Here is a 27,349-nt window from a genome sequence, read left to right as displayed (position 1 = left end):
CTCTTCTTTCTCTTCCCTCCTTGAGCCGCAGGGAGGGAAAGCGGCGGTGTCTGTCTGCGTTTGAGCCCTGTTGCTTCAGAGGCAGCGGATTCTCTTCTTGCGCTGCTGCTCCGGCAGGAGCATCCTAACGAGCTTTATTTCTCTTTTATTTTTGTTCCCGTTTCCTTAAAGATTGACTCCGCCACATTGCACAGATCGCTGGGAGGAGGTCGTAGGGATGGAAAGCGTACGTTAGGCAGGAAAGACATCTTTTTGACATGAGTTCGAGTTGAAGTACACGAAGCAGTAGGGCGTAAAGTAAATGCAGAGTGCTGAGTGACCCACTGCTGGCCGATGAGGCTTTTAGTTGCTGATTCTGCTGGCTGGAGTAGGGTGTTAGAGCCACTACCCATCTTCTGAGGTGGCTTCACCCAGGAAATGATGGAAATAAGGTAGAATAAGCGTGAGCAGGCCTTGCAGTTTCCTGTAGGAAAAAAGCAGAGCCGCATAAATACCGCGTTGTTGCTAACTTTATTTTATACCTTTGCAATTCTTTTTCTCCACGTAACGATATAAAATTGACTGCCTAATTGAAATGGTTTATAAACGTCCACCATGCATCCCTTAAAAATTGATATTCCAGATAACCCCCTTTTTTATCATTAGAAAGCCAGCAAAGTTTTTAACAAGTGAAGTAACATTAAATAGACAAGTGATTTACATCTGAGGGATTGACTGTATACATTACTGGATTGCAGATAAGCTATGTAAGTAAACAGAAGCGCAGTGCTCTGTTATTGTGCATGACTATGGAGATATCCTGGGACTTTTTTGCTAGTTAACAGCGTAAGGCTTCGTGGGAACTGTTTGATCTGCAGGACTTTTGCTTGGCAGTAGTTTACTTAAGGTTATTACACTCTGTTTGGAGACTTGTATTTGCTAGCCATTATTGCATTCTTAGCTCCAGGCTTCCCAGACTTACAGGTTAGTAGGTCAATAAAAATTGCACTGAAATGCTGGAATGGGCAGGCTAGATTTTTAAATGTGATAGGGGAATAACTAGGCAGTCGTTAGAATGCCAAGGAGTTTTTTTCAGTGAATTTTGATGCTGGTCACTGGTGATGAACCAAAAAGACTTTTTTTTTTTTTTTTTTGCCTTGAATACCACTAATGTTCTTCCATTTCTTGTTAAAAGAGGAAACAAATCATATAAGCTACATACAGTATTCCCTTTCAGGATAAAGCAACCAGTACCCTTAGCTGAATTTACCAAGACTTAGTTCCTTTTGCTAGTGAACACTGGGGTTAATGGCACTGGCATTAGATGAGGCTTGCCGGTAGCAAGAGCAAAAACGTCATCGGGTCTCTGCTGCTGTAGATTTACATGTTTCTTTTAAAACTTGAAATTTGCTGTGCTGTGCAGGGAAACAGTATGAAAAGGACATTATTAGATTGCCATCGTGTTAAAAATGCTCTAATAAAATTTTGAGTCATCCAGGTTAAAGCGCTGCCAGAACTTGTGACCCAGCGAATTTCAGACGTGCGGAACAGAAGCCTGAGCCTGACTTTGTGCTGCCCCTGTCTGAAGCCCTGCTTGTTCCCAGAGTAGCTGCAGCATGCAGCGTAATCCCCATTCCACCAAATCCTTGAAACTGGTGATTGACTGTGTACATGGAGCAGTTCCATTCATGTCACAGCATACAATTTACGCAGTTAAAATGAGCCATATGGTGCATCCCCCCCCCCAGTGCGGTGGTGTGCTGATCATTAAGGATGAATTGGAAGTTCAGTGCAGAGCTGTGATACTCTGGTGGAAAAATGCAAAAGATCAAAACTTCAGGATGGTTTCGGCGTCTCTCGTGTAGTTTCCTCTTTCACTGAACATTGTGGACAGGAACATTATATCCTTCAGCTCAGAAATATTATATGTTGTGCTTTTTGGCTTTTTCAGTTCGGTCTCTTTGTACCTTGGTGTTTTTAGAGAGTTTCCAAGGAAAGTTATTCCCGCTTCAGCTTTTTCTTATCTGCATTTTTGCTGTTCATTGCATGTAGCACACACTTACTGACGAGTGTTTCTTGCTGCAGTGAAGTATAAATGTATGCCTTGTAGGTGCTTGGTATCGCCTTCTTTCTTAAGCAAAGAACTTCCCTTTCTGTAATAATTTTTAATGGTTAACTTCTCCACTTCTGTGCTATGTAGGGTTAGTTACAACTGTTGTAGAGCATTACTGCTACACCACTGCTTGACTCTGCCAGATGAATCCCTACACAGATAAGCTCAGCAGCAGCAGCCAGGTGTTGTGCATAAATCCGCTTCTTACACTGATTAATTTTCCATTTAAGACCCTGATTTTGCAACCAGTTAGACACCTGCTTAACCTTAGAGTTAGAGCATTGAAATGGATAGGCTACTCTGCGTGTAGAGTTAAGCAGGATTAAAGCTTGCAAAGAGGTGCTGTACAAAAAAACTCCTAAACAACCCAAACTCCTTTTGCTTTGCTCCCATTCTCAAGAATTACGGTAGGTAGCTGCTGATAGTTTGGTTATTTAGTTAAAATGTAATCGCATAGTGTGATGGAACCGGCTTGGGACCGGTATTTTAAGATGTGGGAATTGTGTTTCTGCTTTTGGCTTATGTTTCCATGGAGGTTTGAGACCTCTTTTTCCACCTGAAACTGCACTGTGGTGAAGTTGAGGTTGTTGGAGCGCTAACGCAGAATTGCTACTGCTCAGAAATCAGATGATGGAAAGGCTATTTAGTAATATTTGTCTAAAAACATCAACGAGAAGCCTGGTAGGTTTTGCATTTATGCCTTCATTCTGAAGAAGGTCTGGAGGGATTACTACAGCAAAATTCTGTTTATTGTTTCTAACTCTCTGATATTTAGATCTCATTTACATTGTGTAACGGACACTCCTAGGAATGACCAAAGAATTGATAGTATTAAGGTATTAGGTAATGGATACAGTCCCAGGCTGATGTGGTTGGAATTTAAAAAAAAATAATTTTTTTTTTGTTTAAAAATATATTCAAATGATTTAAGCATTAAGAGAAAGACTGGGTGTTCTGCCAGCAAGACTCATCTATGCAAAATTCTTCTGGAAGTCAGAGGCCCTGGAGTTCTCTAGTTCTTTGAGAATTTATTTTTCTTCTATACTTATCCCTTAAAATGAAAATGGGAAGCTTTTTTTCAGAAGGAGAGAATCTTTAAAATACAGAAATTAATGGCTCATAAAGGAGAGTCAAGTACATCTACCTCTTTTGCTGTGGTGTATGCACTGACAGTTCACATCTCAAACATAAATTATTCCTCAGAATAATCAGAATGCAAGTAAGATTAGGAAGGAAGAATCAAGGCATGGAAAAAAAAGTTTGGTATATCACAGACACAAAGTTTTCAAGACTGCTATATGCTGTAAAAGGACAAAAAGAAACATTCTTTTTTTCCCCATTTCTCTTCCTAGGATTTCTCTTAAATCTATGTGGTTCTGAGTATCTGAGCCAAACATTTACCAATTGCTTTCCACGTACATCTTTGTTCCATCTTCCAGTAACTTTCCTTGCATTGTGTATAAACCCCTTTAAATAGACTCTTGGCTCCTGGTGGCCTGTGTTTTTCTAAATAGACAATGCAGCTGCTTGCTCATTATGTTCACTTGAGTCCTTTGGACTTTTCAGTTCTTGTCTGTGCCAAGATTTTGCCCATCTTGTTGGTCTAAGCCACTACAGGAAGCTAAAATCCTTATCCCATTGTATATTTGATGATAATAAAGTTACTTGTGACTGAGTATACCACTTCCTTATTCTGAGTGGTTCTCTTTTTCTGAAGATGAGCTATATGCTTTAAGCCTTTAGAATGATAATTTTAGGTTTCATTGCCATAAGTACAGTCATTTCTGTGGCAATAGACATTGTCCTTCACAGAACTTTTCTGCTATTTCGTTCCTTTTCTCCTTCTTTGAATTAACTGCCTGTGTACCTCTTCTCCATTCCCATTGTGTATGTCTGTGTTCCAGTGTATGTTCCTAGTCTCAGGTATAAAAGCCAGCCAGCAGTTTGTAAATGGTGACTTACTGCAACCTGAAGGGTAGCTGTGTCCTGAATAAGAACACAGCGGTGTAAGATGCGGTAAGAGGGGAATGTAAGCCAAACACGGTGCAATAAATGCATCTTTGTGTTGAGTTTGGGAGAAGCCCAAAACTACCAGTGGAGCCACGCTCGACACGTGGTACGTCTTGGCCTTCTTGACATCTGCAGTAAAGTGATTCCTGGTGGCTACAGAAAATGAGATTGAGTCATAATCACTCCTGTTGGTGTTAATGGGAATCTGACATGCCAACTTTCAAGCATATAAAAATATTTTTTCATGTAAATAGCACGTGTGGTAATACAGGGGACTGCTGGGAATGCCTCTGGTATCTAAGCTCTAGATGGGTATTTGTAGTGCGTGAAGTAGGAACAACTTGCTGTATGTTTTACTGCAGGGTTCTCTCCCATGTAACATTGGCTTTACTACTACTGCTAGAGCTTGTCTCTTGTAGATGAGTAAGTTAGTATCCAGTCATCGTTTTCAGAGTTACCTAATGTAAATGAATAATTCCAGTATTGTGGTATGCTGCTATGGTTTGATTTTTATTTTTTTTTTAACGCTCACTCTTGTTAAAACAAGTATATTTACATTTGCATTGGCATTGTAGTAGAGGCCTAGCCAAGGACTCAATAGGTGCATTGGTTTTATCAACTGACATGGCAAAAATAAGAAAAGAACTTAATTATTTGCTGCAATTCTTTGTGGGTCCAGGAGCACACCTCCACTTCATCTCCCAGTTGGCCCAAGAGGTTGCACCAGCTCCTGGTTCTGGGCGTGCACCAAGGAGTCAACTGCTGGGGACCTTGCATCTACATTATATCTGGGGTACTCTGCTTGTCCTCCTGGTGCACAACTGCAAGAGGGAATCTACAAGGTCATGAATGGTGTGCTCAAGACCATGGATGTCGATGCAAGACAAGTTTTCACCTAAGAAGTTCCCCTCAGCACATTAAATTACCAGTGCAAATGCACCTAGCGAATTAAAATGTGATCAGAAAGAATGTCTGGCCCCAAAACCTCACAATGTACGTGTGAAACAAAGGTCAGCAAATGATCAGAGAAGTAGAGTACAGAGTACAAGGGAAAATGAGGAAACATTGGTCAGAGAGCAGGAGTAGATTTCTTTTGAAATCAGGACTTCTATTTGTTCTCAGAGTCCGACATTCTCACAAGATCAGATATGTGAAGAGTTACTTCAAAACTGCTAAGACTGTCCATGGCTGGCATTGTGTCTTACAGGTCCGCATCTGATCACTAGGTAACAGGAGCCTACAAATGCCGTTGTCTCCTAACTTGCAAGCATGGACTGCCTCTGTGCAAACTCCGTATCTGAAAACCAGAAAGTCCCCAAACCTCCCTACGTTTCCAGCTCCAAACTCTATGTAAAGGAGCTCCTGGTTTGAGCCAGGGTTTGTGGGTTTTCATGGTTCCCTGAGGAGGAGCTAGGAGTTGGTTCCTGAAGAGTCCAGCCTCACAGAGGGTTGAACTCTGGTATTTTGCTAGGGAAGACATGGGTGACAAAGCGTGAGGATGAGTGGCAGTCTAGAGTGTGTTCAGTGGTCCCAGAGAATGAAGTAGGACCCAGGATGACTCTGTTGGTTTTTTTGAGTAGGAAAGACTGTAATAGACCTGTATGGCAAGGAACAGGAACCAGGGGCAGCAGAACCCTAAGGAAGAATAAGGCAGGTGATGTGAACGGATGAGAGGAGGGCCTGGGAGATCAACACCATCTTGGCAGGTGAGAAGGAAGAAAATGGCCTTGTTGCATTTTGATTTACTTCCTCTTGGGAGAAAACAGTGAAGTTGTGTTGGGGAAGAGAACTGCAGGTTTGTAGGAATGAATCAAAGTTAGAAAATACTTAACTGCAGAGATATTCTATTAAGTTTGAAAAGCTGTGTTAGGATAGTGTCAGAACTAAAGGAATAAAAAAAAATTTGCAGTGGAACAGGCTGTCGGGTCTTGAGATTCGTGATACAGATGTTACAAAGTGTGAAAGCAGGAGTGGAGAAAGATATTGGGGTCTGCAACAACATGTATTTCAGTGAGGGAGGAAGCCAAGTTGTAAAGCTGGAGGAGAGCAAGTGTGGTATTAACAGATGTTAGAAATCTTTTCTTTTACTGGGACTTGTTTTCTGGGGTGGAGACACTTGCTTCACAGAAAGGATCAAATTTTTCATAGCTAGTTAAAAATATTTTTGATAAAAGCTAATGCTGTAACTCATTGGTGTAATATGCACTTAACATAAAGCAAATGATGACGGTGGTCCCTGATGGATTTACTGCATGGAGTAATGAAAATATGCTTGGGTGTTCATTGTGCATTTTGTTGCTGATTTTGGGTTTTATGCAAGGGTGAAGGTTGGATAGGTTGAGATGTATCAATATGTGAGTTTATCTCTCCCTTGTCACGTGAAAGCATTTCTAAGATATTTATAGCAATACTTAGATAAATATTATTAGAGTCTGGATTAATCTCCTTAACATCTTCGCTCGGCAGTGGTGTAGCTGTGATAGTCTGAAGGACGGTAAGCCAGAGACGGTTTTCAGTCATGGGTGTCTCTTATGAGATTAACATGGGAAAAGAAGTCAGGCTTTTGGCACATAAGCTCTATTGTCTGTCCTTTCAGTTTTGTTAATCTTCTCTTTTTTATGATGGCAGCATGGGCCACATATTTTGAGTCAGATCCAAGTTAGTTGAAATATAACCTGGTTTGTTTAGAGGTAGCTGGATCAAACCTCAGTGTGAGGCATGTAATAAATAGTTCTGGTGTGTTTTGCTGCAATCTTACACTGATAAATCTATTTAAAGGTAACAGATAAATTAGCGAGTACTATTTATTGTTAGATCTAAAATATAACCTGCGGTTCCAGTCAGGCATGGATTTATTGATGGCACCGAGGGAATCTAAGCATGGCACGGCCCTCTTCCCTCCAGCCCCTCCGGTCAATATTTCAGATGCAGAGCTCCTACGTGACAGGATGAAATCACAGCTCTACAGCGGGTGTCTGCGTCCTCTTCCCATTTGGATCAGTAGTGAATTTCTCTCTGCCTTCAGAACACTTGCCCCTTTTTGTTTTTTTTACAGTAATAGTACAAAATATCCCATCAGTGAGGTCTGGGTAGGAACTGTGAAAGCTCCTTTCCCATATGGTGAGATGAGCAGTCAACCAGTGAAACAATTTGGATTAAGACTGCATTGAAGCTCTTAATTTATTTCTTTGACTGTCTAATAGACAATGCAACTAAATATGTATTTCTGAGAGACTGCATCCGCTGCTTTATAGAGTAGGCTGCTCGACTCAGTGCTAATTTATTAAAAAGAAGGAATGGACATTAATTGCTGGGTCTTTAATAAATACAGCTCAAAGATCTTCTTTCCTCTAGTAAGAGAAAGAAGCTTTCATCTGAGGAAAATCATATAGCACCGCAAAGATGGGTGAAGGTCATGGCTAAAGTTACAAGGAGATAGACTGGGGTGGCCAGAAAAGACTCTGTGGGCTTCTCCCAGGGCTGCCCCTGGGAAGCCGTGGCACCTCGTCCCGTCCACCCTGAAGGGATGGCTGTACCACCCTGACGCGGGACCTGCAGGGGTCCTAATTGGCTCGTTAGTTATGAGCGAGAGAAAATGCAGCAGAGAATATGGTCTTGACCTGCTGAATATTTATAGTAATCCATATTGGTTTAATGGCCTGAAAATAGCATGCTTGGCTTCAATTTAAAATCAGTTGGCCAGTGTAGTAGTTGGTTTAGAGAAGTGTATCTCCAGCGGGCAAGATGGAGCTACACCAGCTTGTGTCTAAGCTCTTACAAGCAGATCCTCTTGAGGTAAGGAGGAGATGAAACATAACTTCTCTGTGGAAGCAGTAGGATGGCGGGCGATCTAGACGTCCACGAATAACGGTGATTGTAATCTGTGGGCTAAGTTAAATTTTAAAGTTTTGTAGGTATCCTGTATTTTAGGCACATGCCTTCCTTTTTATTTTTCTCCTGCGAATAGGCATAGACTTTTGGAATGCAACCATAATTGATTTGTGGATGCTCAGCGGTTACCTGGATAATTGGCTAACAGCCAGCCCAGTGCCTCTTTTGGTACGTTAGCCTGCGAATCATGCAGTCACATTTGTTTTTGTAGCGCACTTGAAAGTACCAGTGTTTCAACCCAGATCCTTCAAGATGTTGCATTTCCATAGCCCCCAGGAGACCCACACTCAGCTAGTGTCATCTGGCACTGGGGAGAATTTGGCTCTTGACTGAACATAAACCTGATCTGTGTAATTCTGTCCTGCCTGGGTAGTCCCCATAAGCCATTTAAATAAGAATTGCTGGTGTGGGCAGAAGTTGTTTTCCAGAAAAACTGCAGAAAGGTATCAGAGTACTGCAGCATTGCAAAATCATACGGTTGAGTGAAATACCAACCTTTGCAAAGATGGAAATGTATGTATACCTGAGGTATATGTATACTCCGGCTTCCTTCCTTGTCAGTAGGTTTCTTAATGACTGAAATCTTTCACTACTTTTTGAATATCATTCTGGATGAAAGACATATTTCTTCAAAAGTTTGAGAACCTCATTAATGACCTGTGATTGCTGTTCTACAGGAACTCTTCTGCGGTCGGTGATAGAAGTTGCCACATGCATTTGCAATAGTCAGCCTCTGGCTCATTTGTGCCTTACCTTTTGAGGGAAAAACCCTTCATAATCTCTCAGCATTCATAAAAAATGATGATTTTGTCAGACTATTAGAAATCACAGCTTTTGTTCAGGCTAGCTATATGGGATAAAACCCTTCCAAAAGGATAGGAGTTTCAGTTAGTGAAATGTGACAGTTAAATAAGATTAGAGATTTCCTCTTTGGCTGCAAGTATTTACCTGAGGATTAGACTAAATTACTTCTATCGTAATAATTGACAAAATATTTTCTATTAAGAAAATGGATAACTTGTACACAGATATTTTAGATACCCATCTAGTTTTACATGTTTTATATGTTCTTTGTAACAGGTTATCATAATAATTATCAATATGAGCACAGTTTATAAGGCCCTGTATTATCTAAGTCTGTAATAGTACTATAATGTCATACGAGCTTTGCTCCCAACAAAATCAATGAATATTTTCCTCTAGCTAGCATGTGGCAATGTTGTGGATGTTGACAATTAAGACTGGTGCCACTGACTAGCCCAGTGAAAGTAGCATTTTGATTTTTTTTGTGTTGCACTGGGATGGAGGCCAGTTGGCCTCTAAAGATAGTTTCCATAGCTACTGTCCTACAGAGAAAGGAAATGCTGCCACAGCATTTTTGCTTTGGACCTTTATAGTTTTTATGCAAGCTGTCAAGACAATTAATTTTCATCAGATGTATTGGTTATTAGCCATTGAAAGCAGGGGGGCATGGGTGGGTACATATGATGAAAAAGAGCATTAAACTAAGTAAAACATCAGGAGATTTCTTTATGTACACAATATAAATGCGTTTCAGATTCACAAAATCCCATTACTGCAGCATCTGATATGCTAGAATGCAATCTACGCTCAAAAGACAAGGTCCTGAAACTGCTCAACTTTATTTCTGAGAATAAGCAAGTCTGGCACTGACTTTGACTGTTGCTTCTTGTTGGATGTTGTGATCTAGATTTTTAATTCCTTTTAAAAATGAAATGAAAAAAAAAAAACCCTGTCAGAAAAGCTCTCAAACTTTCACGGGTTTAAAATAAAAACAATTTTTTGTGCCTCTTGTGTATAGAAGAGCATAAAAAGAGCAGCAAATACTATGGCAGTATGTTGTGTAAAAACAAGCATTGAGTATGAGATTATTTCTTGAGGTTAGCATGGGTAATGTCTTCATTTGACTTTGCAATGAGGCTTCAGGGCACGCCATTTCGAAGTTGGGGCTGGTTCTGGGAGTCATTAACATGTGGTTGTATTACCAGCTCAAGCTGTACATTTTCCGTAGATCACTGAGGCAGAAATAAGTATTTGAGTACTCGGATCATAATATTTGAGCAATCTGTGTAAATTTATGACACCTTTTCTCATTCTCTCTATGTAAAATAAGGGAAGGGGCTGTATCTGCTCTCTGTAGTTATGGATCCAGCTGCTGTTACCGCGCTCCCAGACAGCCTCCGCGCTCTAACCTCGTCAGGGGTTTTAATGTCAGCTCTCACTCCCCGCGTTTGTCCTCTTCTGTGATGTCAAGGGACAGTACGCAGACATTACTAATTGGCTTTGACCATCATCGACTTCAGGGTCGAACCAAGTTTGCTTAGGAGAACCATTGCCGAAACACGTGTATTAGAATTGCTGAAAACTTGTTGGCTTCGGCAGCGTGAAAATACTAGTGAAAAAGCAGTGTGCGTTGGAGACTAGAGAAAGAGAGGAGGTGGAGGAAATAAAATACGGGCGTAGGTTGGGTGGGCGTTCGGGAGTACGGTTGGGTAGGTGAAAGCGTGGCTCTGCCCTTCAGTGGGCCCATGTGATGGTTGGCCAGTGAACTCCAGGGAGAATCCTCTGACCATTGAGAAGGAGCAGGTTATAACCTAAAAATGAAAAACTCCACAGCCAGTGTGTGACGGTGGCTGGAGGCCTCTACCGAAGAGAAGATAAATAAACTAAGAGTCTGAAGGGTCAGAGGGGCGTTTTGCTCTGTGGCAGGGAGAGCGTTTTCTTCCTCTCTCTGATTTTTGGTGGGCCAGCTAGGCCCTAGCAAAAGAGATTTTATACGTCCGAGGCTACCGGCGCTCCAGCTGCAAGGATCGCAGGCTCTCAGGGGGCGGCAGGGCGATAATTAAGAGCCCAGCTGGAGGATTGCGGCCGAGGCTGCCGGAATGTCCCGCAGGTCCCGCTGAGCCGCTGGGGCTTCCCGCAGGTGCCCGAATGGTCCCGCTGGCCCAGGGAGCAGGGCTGAGCCCTGGCCGCCTCCGGCCTGCCAAGGGCTGGTGAACCCCAGCCCTGAGTGATTTCTAAACCCTGCTGATCTCCCGCTCGAGCTATCCCGCTCCCTCATTGTCTGTCTCTTAAAAATCCGGGCTAGTTATTTGTCTGCGGTAACTCAGCTGATTAAATACATGTCAGTGGAAACGGGCTGACTGAAACCAGCCATCTGGCTGCCTGTTAAAAGTATTAAATTGCTGCTTGGTGTGATGGGCATAATTTCCCAGTGTTTTTAAATACTTTTCTTCATTAATACCTTTGACACTATGAGGCACTTGTGTGCGTTTACATAGAAACATTTTCCTCATAAAAGGAAAGTGGATTGGTGGTGTTGCAGGGAATGCTTGAAAAGGTACCACTGTTTTTAAAGAAAATACATCTTTGGGAAACCTTGTAGACCATGACCTGTATATAGGGGAAAATGGAAATTATTTGGTACCTATCTAGAAAACAAATAGTTTTCTTTGCCTGTCTGCTGAGAGATTGGAAGCTTTGGATTTTTAAGTAGAGCTAGAGTTTTTATAGGTGCATACAGAAGTACTGTCTATAAATAGGTAAAGTTTTCATAATGTTTTCACAAGATAGTATGGGGGGAAAGTACCTGTCGATAGACCTCATGTACTGTGAGAGTTTATCTTTTCCTACATCTGAGACTGTGGAAAAAGCACGAGTATGCCAACTGAAAGAATTTTGAATTTAGCAAGTGGCTGTATAATCATCTAACACACTGGGACATTGTATTGATGGCGAGTGAGAACTCCGTAGAGAGAGGCCAGCGGAAGAGCTGCTGGTGCAAAGCCTTACCTTCACGGCCAGAGCCAGCAGCAGGGCAAAGCAAGACCTTCTGTGTCTTGGTCACGGCATTCTCACCGACAGTGTTTAATGAAGGGGTGAACATGTGGGTGTTTTGTGCAGACTAAAATCCTAGCATTTCATTTCCATGTGGGATTCGATGATAGCGGCTTTCAGTGTCAACTATGAAAACTGGTTTTATGTGCAGTAGTGAGCAGGTACTGGTTTTATAGTAAGGAATAATACGCAGTCTAAAAACATACGGGTTTTTTCTGCTTGACTAAAACAATCCTTAACATGTCTTCTAGATAACGTCCAAATGATAGATGAAACTAATTAAGACAATAGCTTGTTAAGAAAAATATGTCAACGTGGAAGTATCTTAGCGTATCAAAATATGCTTGTTCTTGCAGCCTGATGAAAAAGGAGAAGCTATTCTGTTCTGCTTCGGGGACTTTCAGAAAGGAAAGTGAACACAAGCATCTCTTAGATATTGATCCCCTGAGTTCAGAAAAGCTCTGAACACCTGTATAGCAACTTAGACCACTAATACACATATTCTGTATATAAAATTACTTTCAGTTCTTTTTGCACTCTTGTAAAACACTGTTAAGAGCCACTGTTAAAATTTTGGTAATGAACCCTGGGTACTGAGGAGATTGCTTCTGTTGGCTTTCTCAAAGAAAATTGCTAATTATTGATGGTGGATGTTAAAGTAGGTGCTTATATCAGCCCCATTCTGATCCTTTGAATTTAAGGTAAATGTGTACCTTGGGTTTAAGCAGCAAAAATTCAAAATGCCCATATATGTATTTTCTGTCAGCTGTTTTGATCTCATGTAAGCTAAAGGCACAGCCATGTAATGATGCAGGAGATTTATCTACAAAGTTTATCACCAATTTTATAGATGGCTGTTTTTCTTCCTACTCTATTAACATGGGTACTTAAAGTGCGGTTCTAGTTTTATGATCTCCAATATCAAAGTAACTTAAAATCAAGATTAGGCTCACTTACTTAATTGGCAAAAGCCCTTTATTGGTTTTTTTTTCTTGTTATAGCTTTTCACTGGGGAATTAAATTTTGAAATAATCAATACCTTGATCTGAAATGGACTTTTTCCTGATTCTGTAATTGAGGTAATACTTGTGGTGATGCTACGCGAGCACTGTGTGTGATTTTTATTTTGCTTCCTACCAAAGGTGATGTAGCTGGCTGTGGTGATGACCATAAGAATTCATTTCAGAGCACAGTTCATTACCCAGATACAATACTAGAATCTTTCTGCAGTGAAAAATGGCGAGGAGCTTTATTCAAATATCAAGTTGGTTTCAAAACTTGCTATTTGTTGTGGAAACTGGAGAAATGCAGATTTGCCTAAGTATCTGTTTGACATTTGAACTGCTGAAAATCTTTCCATTTTAGTACTTCAGAGAGTTAATATTTTAAGTATTTCTTAATATACATTTAATATGTTTGGAAGTGCCTGAATGCTAACACATCTTAATCCTTATTCACCCATATCTTCTAAATCACTTGTTTTGTTTTGCTGAAGTTGAACTTCAATGGAAGTTGATGCTATTTGAGCTTTGAGAAGCTGGCCTCACTTATGAAGCAGATCTGGCTGATGTCTTTGGGGAAAATAATTTAAAATACCCCACGAGGGTTTAATTTGTCTGGGATTTCTTGAAGGCGTTTGCTTCCCTGATTCAGGTTTTAAACAGAAAGCTATTTTTTTAGATTGTGTTTACTTGTAAAATTATGGCAGTACACTTTTTCGTAATAGGATTTTCAGTCATGTCACGAATAATTGGAAAAGTTTTAAGTAACAGTTCTGGCCCAACTTTGTTGACCTGTACTAGCTGAAAGGATAGACAGTACCCAAGTTTCATCTGATAATGTTTTTTCATTTAATATTCAGCGGGTTTTAAAGATGTTGTACTGAAGCAAGTTCAGGTCATCACATGTGGATTTTTTAACTGAGCTCAGTAAAACAACTTGAGCAGCACAGGTGGATCTTGTGCCTGTTGCTATTCAGTCTTTTCTGTTTCATTCCTAGGCAACCACTGAGATTGTGATTTGACTAGATGTGATTTTAAATGGCTTCATAAATACACACAAAAATACTGTCATTGCTCCACTAATATGGCTGATGTGCTCTGGATTTCATTTTCAGTGTTGTTAAGTGTTAGACTGGTATATTATGTGGTAAAACTGTCATTGATAACTTAGTTTCTCCATCTCTACTTGAACATGTTGGAGAGTGTCTTGCATATATTACCATAAGCTGTGTCCATTATTTAAAGTGACAGCTATAATTTCTATATTAAAATTAGCCTGTGTGCATGCCAGCCGCTGTTTGGTTCGGTACAAATAATGCTTTTTGAGTAGCTCTCAGTCTGGGCTGGGGTCCCTGTAGATCTTTGTCCTTTCAAAAGCAAGTCTTTTCTTCTCCTCTTTTAGGTCTAGTGAGACAACGAAGCTCGAGTTTGAGGTTCTAGTTAATCATCTAATTTGTCAAAATACATAATCAGCCAGAGGCCACTGCCTTTGACTTTATCTAGTCTTCTTTTATAGACTGAATGATAGAAGAAACAATTGTATCATTAGCATGGAAATGATTTTATTGCTGTAAGGCTGCATGAATATGAATTTGTGTGTTGGGTTACTGAAGGATACTTCAAAGTGATTTTCAACGCGCTATGTTTTTTTCTTTCTGGCATAGTGAGACGTGGTTTAGAGAACATTATTTTGTTTAAGGCATACTGAAGTGTGTTCCCTAGCCTGGGAGAGGGCTGAGGGAAGCCCAGCAGTTCATAACTTTTTCCAAGGAAATTTGTTAGGGTATAACTTCAAATAAATAAATAAAAAGAACTCCCTGTTATTAGCTTTCCTCTTTTTTTTTCTCTTCACAAAACTAATATGAAAGTCTGAATTACCTTCTCTCTCCAAATCTTTGCAGTCAATAAACAGGATCACATTCCTGAGTCTGATAACTAAGTGGCAATTATTGCCTATTGGTACGTCCAAAATATATTTTATGTAGACAGTTGCAAAATGCTCTCAGAAAATAATTATTTCATTTATTTTATCTGTCACTTGCTGGGAGTCCTGTTGGAAGGTGCCTCCAGGGTCGGTACTGATGCTAATTGTGTGCTGCGAGTGACGTTTTCATGCCAGTGGCTGTTTGTAGGTGGCCCAAGAACCAACTGTTGCACATCATTAAATGACCTGTTGCTCTTAAAGTAGAAATCATCCATTTTACATTTTTACCAAAAGCGGATAATTTTACAAAAGGTGATCTTGGCAGAGTTTGTCTCAAATGTCCTTTAACTATGAAACATGGTTTTTGCTTTCAGAATTATGAAAAATGGATGGATATCTGAAATTATTTTCATAATTCGTTAAATTTACTTTTCACTACTACAGGATAAATTCAAATGATTGAACAGATGCACTAATGCTTTTAATAATGGAGATCATGGATATACACATATAAAGCTGAGTAGCTGATTTCACAGCAATGTCATAAATATGGCAATTATTGCATGTCTTTCAGCATATGTGCTCAGTATTGATCAATTATTAACTTGTATGCTGCAAACCATATTTCTGTCATTTTAGTAGCCTTTTTTTCTCCTCTTATTGGTTGTTTCTTCAAAGTGTATTAAAACAAAATAATTATTTGTCTTGCATGCATTCATTTAGTTTTTAACTCCACTCCCTTTGCTACATTTTCTCATTGGGCACCCACAGCCTCCTGTGTATGGTTTCTATACACTGTATCGCAGACTGGAAATCTAGTAGTACAAATATGGGAGCTCTGTGATTTATATGTAGATGTTTTCCCTTGTATAGAGAGCATCTATATTTTTTTATATATATGATAGACTGTTTTGGCATATACTTTGACCCATTCTGATGATTTCCTGAGTACAAAGTACTCGGTGTTACTGCTCTGTAATCCTAGTGCTCAGTCTAGAGGTGCGCAGATAATTCCAATGGAAATCGGTGCTGCTGTTCTTCTGCTGTACCCAAACGTGTATATGGCATCTCACTGTTCAGTTTATTTGCTTTCCTGTAAAATAACTTGAGAAGAAATTCTCTCATCTCTCAGGGGTGTTGGTAGAGGAAAGCAAAGATGGGTTGCAGCACGAAACGCTGCTCTGGGGGCCTGATCTGAGTTTCAGCTGTGTCTGGCCTTAAAATGGAGACAGTCCCCAGCAGAAACGTGTCCACCTGACTGAGCAGTATTTCTGGGTCTTAATAGAATAGTATTCTTGAGGGTGCAAAATAAAATTACAAGAAACAACCAAAAAAACCCAATTTAAGCAGTAAAGAAAAGGACTTTCTGAAAAACTTTGATTCTCTTCTGTATTTTCTCTTTGAGTGGAAGGTCATTGCAGATTTGCTAGCAGTTTGTGCCAGAATACTTAAGTATTAAACAGTTGTGTAAAGTAAAAAAGTCAAGACAGAGAGCGGTCCAGTGAGTGGAACAGAATAAAATCACTTTGATTTTGTTTCTTGTCCACACACACAAAAAGAAGGATGATTTTTCTGAGGTATTTTAATGTTCAGTTAGAACAGGACAGGAGTGACAACTGGAAGGTTACAGAGTTTGCAATAAATGTAGCTCAGAGGGAGAAAAGACATAGTAAGTGCAGCCTGTTAAGAACAACACAAGTCCTCATGCTGTGGGCTTTCTGGATGGATAAAAACACATCACACAGTGTAACACCCCCCCAAAAAAGAGATTACAAAGAATACCAGGAATGTGTTGTGATGATCTGGGAACAAAGGAGTGGAAAACAGAGGTAAGAGGTCAACCAGTAATGAAGCAGATTCGGGTATCTTCTTTGAATTGTAAGAGCAAAACTGAAAAGCTTTGTAGAGAACAGGGAGAAAAATCTTTCTAAACATTCTCACAAGCAAACGAGAGTTGGATGTATCACTCGGGCAGAGCAGAAGCAAAGCTAGTTATGAAGAAAGCAGTGGGATCTAAGAGCTTGGTTGAGCTTAGTGTCCAAAACAATGTATTTGATTTTTGTGTCTTACACCCCGTTTTTCTTCAATTGTGCATTTGGTCCTTTTTTTCCTGAAGAAATGCACTTCTGCCTTTTTATTTCCATAGAAATACAAGAGATGGCTTAGTGGTTTGTTTCTGGCATCTCTGGTTTACAGACCCAGTTGTCTATAGCCTTCATCACTTTCTTGCAAATTCATTCAGTTTCAGAAGGTGGTAATTTACTAATAGGATGTGGAATCAGCACTTCGCGTGAATGTTACCCATGGAATTTAAGAGCAATTAGGATTAGGACTAAGCAAAGATCTTCCAATACTGGTAAAATGTTTGCATGGAAGGAATAGGCACTATGAGAAGTAACAGAAGTCTGCTGCCATTTCTTGCTGTTAGTTTATGTCTGAGTAATTTTGGTTATGAAAAAAAGTTTCCATGATTTTCAGCCTTATGTGAAACAAGGGTTCTGACTTGATTTTCATAGAGTACAACGATATAAATTTCAGCTAGCACCCTCTCAGACAGCCTCAGGGGATAAGACTGAAGGAGTGAGAATTCTTTTGTGCTTTGATGCATTGGTTGGGAAAGTTACACTGCTGTTAAGTGTGATGCATTTTATGTTAATAAACAAAGATCGTTAACTGAATACTGAAGTGCTGCCAATCCTGAATCTTTCATGAGCAATAAATTCTCATTAAAAATCCTTTAGGGAAATGCATATCCTTTCAAAAGAATTTCCACAGCACATCATCTTCGTGTGACAAATCTCCAGAGAAAAAATATATATGAGCAACCAGTGATTGGGGGATTTGTTAGCTCAACTTCCAAGTCCTCTGCAAAAAGAAAACCTATTTATTCCTTTGTTTTTCATTTTTCAAGGTCTTCTTAAGTCCAGCCTTAGTAAAAAAAGAATTCACTTCTGCTAGAAATGGCTGAAGGAGTTCAGGATTCCCAGCTAATTCTGGTCAGGTCACAATCCAGAGAGTTCCTCATATATCAGTAGATACCTTCTGGATTCCAGATATTTATTTTTAAATAAAACCTGAGTAAACAGTGTGATAAAAAATAGTAGAAATGTGTATGCTGTAAGGATCTAGTATTTCAAACCATACAGAATACCCCAACGAGGAACACAAGAACTGAGACTTCACCCAGTCTAGAGAATGGCCTGACCCAGCGTAAGATGAACAGCAAACCACCAAGAACTCGCACACTCACAGGCTGAGAGACACTGCTAGGAGCAGTTAAACTGAGGAGAAACAGCTACACTTTCCCTAATGGCGATGCAGTGCACAGCCTACAACAGTAGGCTGGTTTTAAATCTAGAGTACAGTAGGAGTGCTGAATGACATGCTGAAGAAAGGCAAGATGTGAAAAGTACCTTTACACATAGTGGTTTCTTTCTAGTCCTTGCTCTAGCTCTTGTTTCTTGAATGTGCATTAAAAAAATAATCTTTCGATGGCTATGTGGAGAGAGCGGCTGTATTCACATCTCTGCTGTTGCTTTCAGTTTCACCGAGTCACAGAAATCAAAATCTGACTCTCTTGAAAGTGGCATCTGCTTTAGCAGCATCTTCCTTGTGTTGGGGATGGATGCGTTGCCAGGCCCGTGTCAGCTCCGCTGAACAGCCAAATGTCACCAGCTTCGGTACTTCCAGCGATGAGAGCAGGTGTATTTGGGGACGAGGACCAAAAAAAGCATCTTGTGGGCATGTGAAATGAAGAGTGGCAGTTGCGTGTGTTGGAAATAAGAGGGGGTAAAAGGTGGTGGCTTAAACTGTTGCCTTTCTCCGGTGGGCCAGACTGTCATGTAGCAATGACCCCGTGCCTCTTTCATCACCCACTTTGAACCCAGCTGCACTATCAGGCTAAACCGGGAGGTTTTTAGCAACCAGTCTTGCTGTCTTATCGTCCCATTTAAAGAAGTGGAGTTCCTGGACGATATACTAGTACAGGAGGATCAGGTGAATTAGTGGAAAGGTGGTAGTGTAAAATTTGCTTTCCACACTGACCTGTACTGGAGAAGGTCGTAAGAATGATGCAGTGGCTGTGAGGATGCTGTCAAAAAGAAGATGAACACTACTATTTTGTTCTAATTAGAAAGTGCAAACTGTAGGCCTTGTACTGTGAAAGAATTCTCAGAAAGAGATTTGGTACCATTTTAGAGCATTTTAGGGCTTTAATTAAACAGATCGTTTCGTTTGTGTAAGGTATTTTAAAGTAGCACCCGAAAAGAACAGCCAAAAGGATACATTCTTGTAGTAAAGGATGGGGATCTATGTACAACAGCTGCCTATATTATAATTTAAAGTTTCTTTTGCTGAATTAATATTCCAAATTGCCTTCTGTTAGTCCTTTTCTTCTTTTTTTCCCATTTGAACACTGAGGTTTTCCATGATGATAAATCTTTGAGAACTTGGCAGCTTGCCTAATCATAATAATTCCCACTGTATGCTTATTGGATTGCAACTCATTGGCAGAAATAATACAGCATTAAATACAAATATTACTGTTAATGTAACATTAAAATTGATAAATCAGTCACTTATGTCAAGAAATTCCAAACTACAACAGTGTGAATTTGTCAAAATGTATTTGCTAGGTGTTTTATGGTGTGGGTTGTAGAACAGAGACAATAAGGTTTATGGTTAATGTACCACTTTCAATAGTAACAAATTTTGTGGGACAGATCCTGTGCTCATTTATTTGTAGTAGTATGTTTTAGTAGTTTATGGGATATATTGAATCAAAAAGTTTAAACAGGGAGTAAATCTGCACAGAATTTGGCCCTACTAAAACCTTTACTATGCTTTTCAATAAATGCAAGGTTTACATAATGCATGGACTATTTAATGTATAATGTGAAAACCTGTACTTTAGATGTATTTCAGAGTTCAGTTCTATAGTCCTGTTTACTTGGTGTTTCTTGGCACTTAGGTGTTTGATGTTTCGTACTTGATGTTGCATTAAAGTTGATAGCCAGGTGTAACTCCCTTGCCTGCTGCAGTTTACTGTTTTGTATTTGGGCTGATTTTGAAAATAAATCTCTAAGTATCTCTCACTGCTGTCTGCAGACTCTGGAAATGATTAGGAAAATGTTCATTTTGTTCCTCCGGTTTTGTGTTTCATAAAAAAATTCAGCTTTTTTTTCCCCACCCATTTTCTTCTTCCGCCTGGAATCTCAGCCCAAAAGAAAGGCTTCAGAGGAATATATCTAAAAAAAAATTGCAACTGAATACATTATCTCATGAATAATGGTCGTAAGTGAGATGTTCCAGGAGATTTGTAAAATGATTGCTTGGTATAATTCATAATTATCCTGATGATTTGGCATTGTGTCATACAGACATTAATCTTTTATCCTACAACTAAATGTGTGCATCATAGGGAAGGAATCACTTTTTTTGCCTGGGTTTTTTGGTTTTGTTTTTTTGGTTTTTGGGGTTTTTTTAATCAAGAAACTGCATTAATTGTGATGGTTGGTACTGTCCCTCTGTCTTGTCAAGGAACTGAAAGGGAGGTTGGTGGCTCTATTTATTATCATTCTAATTATTTAGCAGTTACTAATGAACGTTATTTAAAGGTCTCTATTTAAAAAGCTTTTGCTCTTCACTTGCTGGCTTTTCTATATTACCAAGGTTAAAAACCATCTCAAAGCTCAAGAAGAAAAAACCCCAACATTTTAAACTTTGCGTCTAGACCTCCCTAACTCTGTCTGATACTGCTGGCCCAAATATATGCAGGATTTGAGAGGTGAGCTGTGTTGTGGAGTCAACACTAATAGTGGAAGGAGACACCCCAACATTAAAAATAGATATATTTGAAATGTTGTCTGAAATACCAGTGAATCATTAACGTGTGCAGTCTTGTACCCACAGTTTCAGTGTTGAAAAGAAATGTCAATGAAGTAATAAAGATTGCCTATGTGAGAGAAGATGCTTCTGTTGAAAATGCGTTGCTATCCGTCCCCACGCGCATGCTTAGGACAGGAGAATTACTGCGTTCAAGTGCCCAGCCAACCTCAGCTGCCGTGCCGGTGCTGAGAGTAATTTGTCATGAAAACAGTCCTGTGATAATCTGCCATGGACTCCTGGTAACCTTTCCTTTTCTAATTTCTTTGCCGTGGCTCTGCCCCTCTTTCATAGCCAAAGGCAACCTTTTTGCTTTTATAATGAAGGCTCTGTCCCCGTTATGTTCCTCTCTTTGCCTCCTCCTTTATGACGAGGGTACGTGACTCAGCCCTGTGTTACCCCATGGTTTCTTCCATGGCATTTCTTTTGTATTTGGTGTCTTGTTTGGATGCTTCTGCAAAGGAACTAGATGGTATTCTTTGAACTTCTGCTTCAGATTTCATATACTTTAAAATCCACTGGAAATTGATGGGGAGCCCCTGGGGATTGCTGATACCTATTTTAGATTATAGTTATAATTCTGTTTTGTTTTTTTTTTTTTCCTTACTGTTAGTGTCACCCAAAGAAAATACAGTTTAAATAAGTTACTACCTGTTTTGCTTGTCTGAATTTGGCAGTATCATATCTTGCAGAAGAGAAGTTTAATGTAAATTATGTTTTTTCTGTATGCTTATCTTTTATTACAAATAAATTAGCAATAAATAGGAGCCTGTGCCTTGCTGGTGGCTCATCCTATCTATTCTGCTTCTGCTTGACAGCATTAGTACTTCTGTTATTGTAACTCCAGTCTATGCAATTATTGTAAAAATAATTAAATAAAGCTCGTACTTTGCTCGGCTTTAAATTTGCAATGAATATTTCTTTGCAAGATGACTCTTTTATTGCCAGATCTAGTTAAACCATTGCAACTCTAAAAGGCCAGTTTCAAAATGCACACGACGCTGACATTTATAAAGCACCAAATGCCTTTGTTGTACGTGATCTTCAGTAGGAAGGAAGGTTGCGGCATCGCTAACGACTGCAATCGCAATAGGAGCTGAAAGAGGCGCATTAGTTCACTGCAGCCGTTCCACCCTCGGCTGTTCCCTTGTCAGATCTCATAGACTCGACGGGGTCAAGCCTGGTCAGCATTCGGATGGGAAACCTCCCTGGAAAACCAGGAGTTGAAGGAAGCCGGGCTTGCGTCTCTCCGCACGGACTAGCACCCTGCCCCTAGGTCAGTTGTTAGCACCATGCTATGTTTAATCCGCGTTTAATGGATTTTAGTGGTGTGTTTTTCTGGTTCATTTGAAAAACAATGTGGCAGCTACAAGTGATGATACAGTGTGTGGAGGGGAAAGGTAGAGAAAAAATTTTGGTAGGTGATAAAGAAGGAGTGGTTCCAAGTCACGGTGGTTAGGGACGCCTTGCAAATTCAGATTCCAGGTCTCTGTCATCATTCTGTTTGCTTTTTCCCTGCATGAACAAAGTATTTGTTCACCTTCTGAATCTCACAGCAATAACATAGAGTGGGAGACTTGGTTTGAATTTCTCCGCTCCAAAATAGTCTGCAGAAGGCACAGAAGGACTCGCTGGCATGTATCTTGGCTGCTCTGATTGGACACAGTCACCAAAAATAAAACAAATGTTAAAAGTGTATTTTCAAAGCTTGACTTTTTCAGTGGGTCAAGTGGTGATTTTCTGGCTTTACAAATAGGGCAGATTATGAAATGAAAGGAAAAGCTGGGCTTCATTTTATTGCGCAGAACCGACCACTGCTAAATGAAATCACTGCAGAGTGAAAGTTTCCAAGAAAGGATGGAACATGAAGAAAACTTTCCCATTCATGAAAAAAAAAAAGGAGAGTAGAGGAACATTAGTAGCTTGGGAGCTGTCATACCTATTAAATTTTGTCCACGTTCATTCCTTGTGTAGGAAAGTAATAATTTACTGAGGAAAAAGGAGAAGTTTGAAATCTTTTGTGTGTCAGTGTTGAAAATGCAAGACCTGTCAATGCACGCTGGCAGGTTGTGGGGCTGCTGTGTGTGATCAAGACAGGAAAGGACGATGTCAGGGTTTGATAGAGCTCTTGTCTTCCCAGTGGATCATGGGGATTAAGGTTCACTGAAGCATTAACTTAAGTTTCAGATGATGTTACTAAGACATTTTCCATTCTTTTTGAGTTTTGATTGTGTTCTTCATTAAAACTAGAAAATTATTTTCCTTCATTAAAACCGTAAAATTATTATTTACCACTGAAAATGTATCCTGATTCTGTATGGCTGAGATCTTGGCAAATGGATATAATTCAGCACATTTTAAGGGAATCTTTATTTCAGAACTTTGTCCAGAAGCTATTTTAAGTAATACCTTTCTGTGTTAGATGAAGAAGCAAAGCCCTGTATCTGAGACCTTCTGAATCTGAAGTTTCAAAATAAAAATGAAAATCTTTCTCCAAATTTTGGGAAGCTGAAGTCTACTGCTAGAGTTTTTGGTTTTGTTGTATCGGTGTAAAATAGCAATATGAAGAAGGAGAACTAAGAAAAAAGGAGTCTTTCACGCATCCAGTGTAGATTTTATTGTGGTGTTTGATCTGAGGGTGTCTGTTACCAGATCAGGAACAGTATCAGCATTTGTTCAAAATTATGCGATAGGTGGGGACTTGTGATTGCATTGACTTACCTACCTTTATCCCCATGGATTGGGAGAAGTTCAAGTACCAGAGTTTTGTAGTGAAGTCCTGAGCTGTGTATATTAGCTCTCACTGTCATATGATACAGGTTTTTTGTCTGGTAGTTGAATGAGTTGAACTGCTGGGAAGGGAGGTTGAAGGAGAAATTTGAGTTTAAGGAGAGTTCAGAATTTGCAGGATTATTTAGCACATTTATGTTTTTCTTGGACTAAATGGGCTTTCCTCAAACTGTTGTTTTTTAGAACAAGCTACTGCAATATCTCCTAGCGATATTGAGACTTGAAATGTATCTTTCTTCCATCCACACAGTGACTACTTGTGTGCTTGGTTCCATCTGGAAAGGATATAATTGAATCCTTGTTTGGCTCCTTTAATTATCTCTTTGCAAAGTCCTTGGCTGGGAATTTTGCCACTTACAATGCAAATATTCAAACTTAAGAGCATAAACTGTGCTTTCAAAGAGCGTTTTTGTAAACCTTTTATCATTTGGTGGTGTTTCAAAAGCGAACATGAGAACTTCTCAATGAACATGTTTTAATTTTTTAAATCCTCAGAGAAGATTTTGTTTTCTTGCAGGTTGGCTGTAGTTGCTAATTAACTTTGTTAATTAATCATGCTATAGGGATGAAACATGGTTGATTAAAAATAAATAAAACCGTATAGCAACAAAGTAATGCTACTGATTTTTCCTATTTAAAAGCACAGATTAAAAAAACAAGATTAACTTTGAAGCTGCGTGTCAAATGTTCTTTGCATTTGAAACATCTGAAAGGCTAAAGCAGCTAAAAGCTTATTATTTTTTGCAGCTCAGTCATAGTAAAATGCTTATTCAATTGTAACACCATGTTAAAAAATGGGAGCTGAGAATAGTCACTGAAGGTGCTGTCTTAATCAAAACTGCATGAGATGTGGGTAGTAACCAACAGGTTTATTTGGTCAGGCTTAGACGTGAAGGTCCTTTTTCTCTCTTGTCATGTATCTTACATCAAAACTTCTAACACTGCAAATTGGTGTTAAATGCTGTCGGCTTATAACAGGATTCTGACCGCTTCTCTCACCCATTATACCGGCATATGTTTGTATAGAGGTAGTGGGAAATGGCTCACTGCAGGCGATGGGCCAAGCACATCAGAAATGAAGCTCCCTGGAATGATCTCGGGGATGTCTGTGGTCCACAGGCACCTTCAGCCTCTGCCGTGCGTCCTGCCTAGATGAAGGTGACCGTCTGCGGAGGTCTGGCTGCGAGTGCACAGCTCCTTCACCTGGGGAGCGCAGGCGGGAGGGAGAAGACGCGCTGGGACCTGTTTGAAGTGGGAGCACAGAGTTTGCTTGCCTCAGAGTTGCCTTGTTTTTAGACACGGTTGGAACAGATGGCTCTTCTGTATCCACTATTGCAGATTTTTTCTCCTACATGGTAGTCGGGTTTCTTTATAATTTTCTGCTATTGAAAAGTGGTTCTGTTCCTAATAGCAGCAATGTTATAAACCCAGTATAAGAATGCCAGTCTTTGCTCTCCTTCACTGGGAAAATCGCTAAGGAAGCCCTTTCTGAACCTCAGCCAGGATCCTCACCCAGAGAGGGAAGACCTGGCGTCGTTAGGAGGAGCCCTCTTTGCAGATGGAGCTCAAATGGAATTTACTCTGATAAAATTGCAGGAGTCGAGAAATGTGGAACTGATTCCATGTTGGAGGTAACACAAAGAGAGGAAAGTAGGAGTACTCCTCATGTAGGAGGAATAACTAAATAAATCTCTCCAGACCACTAGCAGGAAGTGTACGGAGGAGTGGTTTGTGGGGGTTTTGTTTATTTTTCCCCCCTGTATCTTTTCTCATAAAATATCTCTAGGCATTTGTTTTGCAATCAAAAAGTCAAAACCCCCTCAAAGGGTACACTCGCTTTTTCCACTAAAACATATTAGGGCACTGAAGTGGTGCAAAAATGCAACAGGCTATTTTTAATTTGCCTGTGATAGTATCCGAGTAAGGAAGAGGGAGGGCGGTATGTGTCTTTAGAAGCTGGTTTTAGGATACTTGCGTTAAGGCTATCAATGCTGTACTAATGCCACTTCTCAACTTTCAGTAATTTTTTCACATGCGCAAAAGAGAACCTTGATATCGTGCTGGAGTAACACAAATGCAACATCCACTGGGCTGTGGCTATATCATCTTTAGGTTTTGCCAATATTCAGTAGTTTCAACATTGTATATGTTTACAAATCACGATATTAGCAATGTGTGGTATTAATCTGATAACCGTGCTTGCAGGGTGCCACCAGCCGGCTGCACGGGGAGTGTTGTGGGGGAAGGTAACTGTTAGGGAGACTTAACTTATATACCACGTCTTCTACTGAAATGGAGAGGGAGGACTGGTTTAGGGACCCAAGGATACGTCCAGCTATGGCTGAGTGACACGAGCGCTGTCATTCCTGCAGTAATTAGGCAGGCACACACAGATCTTCCTTCCTCAGCAGAAATGGTTCCTGAGAAATGGTTTAAAGGCTACTTTTTTTGCAACATCAGGAATAAAATATCGTAGAGCGTTTAGTTTTTCATGATGGATGAGAGTGACCCAGTCAATGACAGGAGCAGTTATGGAGCCCAGGGAGACCATGGGCCACCAGGTCCTGCCTCAGCCCCAGCTGGGCACCTTTGCAGGTTTTTGGGGGGACTGGAGTTTCCAGCCCCTGCTCTTCTCTGTGGCGAGAATGCTGGGAGATGCATCTCTGCATTTTCAAGACTTTGTATCTCGCTGCGGTACACAGCAGGAAGGTTTTCTTTCCTGAACTCAAAACGTCCCAGGAAAGCCGGGCAGCGTGGCTGGAGCCCTTCGCGAGTGGCGCGAGGCTGGTACTGCTGGCCCTCAAACCGCATAGCTGTGCTCTTACATTTACATCGTACTGAGTAGTCGCTGGGCAGAGATTTTAAAAATCCTGGGTAGGTACCAGGATGCTGCACCAGGATGGTTCAGGTCTTTCTTTCTGATTAGACCAAATAGAATTTCTGGGCAAAACACGAGTAAATGGAAAATTTCAAACTTGATAACGGATATATTGTTGTTCAAAAATCCTTTTGCTGGAAGTTTTCAAAGCTGATCATCTTTTGTAAATAATTTATTCATCTGCAAATTTATGTTTTGTTGTGTACTGATAAATTCTTCATGTGCTTATAAATTCCTTTGAAGTTTCTGGAGGGTGCTTTTATTTCAAAAATAGATAGTCTTCCTTAAAAATAGCCTACTTGAAAAAATGTCTTTGTTTTTCTTAAATCCTTTTTAAATTACAGTAGGTTGCTTTAGTCCTCCTTGTTCCGTAAAGTATTTTCTGCTTTGCTGAGCTTCCAGAGCAAATTCCTCTCTTCCCGTATGCCTCCTGCAGTGGTTGGTTCCTGCACCACCTTCCACTGTCTAGGTTTTGCAGTTCATGTAGTTGGTATGTGCTATGTTCTCCCAGTTCATACACTGTGAAAATCTCTTTTTCTTTTCTACATATACTAAAACCCTACTTTCATTCCTTTCTTACAACTTTCCAGGTGAAAGTGTGTTGTGATCGCCAAATCCTTAATTAAGCAAACTAATTGTTGCTTGAGTTGAGCCAAACATTTGGGTAAGGATCTTATATTAAAAAAAGCTAATAAAAAAAAAATCCGATAATTCAGTAGTTGCAAAATGCAGCACAGTATGTTTAGGAATAGAACAGATTTTTAAAATTTCATTTTTATGCATATATTTATTGATGATCTAACAGCCTTCTGGCTTGTGTTAATGTAGTGCGGAATAAAGCTGATGTGCAAGACCATAGGAAAATAAATAACACAATCTGATTTGCACCGTCTGTTTCCATATCGCCAGCGTGATGAGCTACTTTGTTGTTTGAATGGAGCAAATGATATTGAATTCAGTTGATTTATTGACAGTTCTGTCAAACTGCCACAAGGTGAAACAATAATGCAGCCGCTAAATAT

The 27,349-nt window shown here is 40.0% G+C and overlaps 1 protein-coding gene across 1 annotated transcript in view; it reads left to right on the top strand.

The window, feature by feature from the left end:
- NCKAP5 (NCK-associated protein 5) overlaps positions 1–27,349 on the top strand; it is a 370,960-nt gene that overhangs the window by 121,367 nt on the left and 222,244 nt on the right. The gene's annotated exons all lie outside the window — the stretch shown is intronic.

This window comes from Haliaeetus leucocephalus, unplaced genomic scaffold, assembly GCF_000737465.1.
Source record: "Haliaeetus leucocephalus isolate CR32 unplaced genomic scaffold, Haliaeetus_leucocephalus-4.0 Scaffold451, whole genome shotgun sequence".
Classification (NCBI taxonomy): Eukaryota; Metazoa; Chordata; class Aves; order Accipitriformes; family Accipitridae; genus Haliaeetus; species Haliaeetus leucocephalus.
Note: the sequence above shows the minus strand (reverse complement) of the source record. Positions and strands in the feature narration are given on the sequence as shown.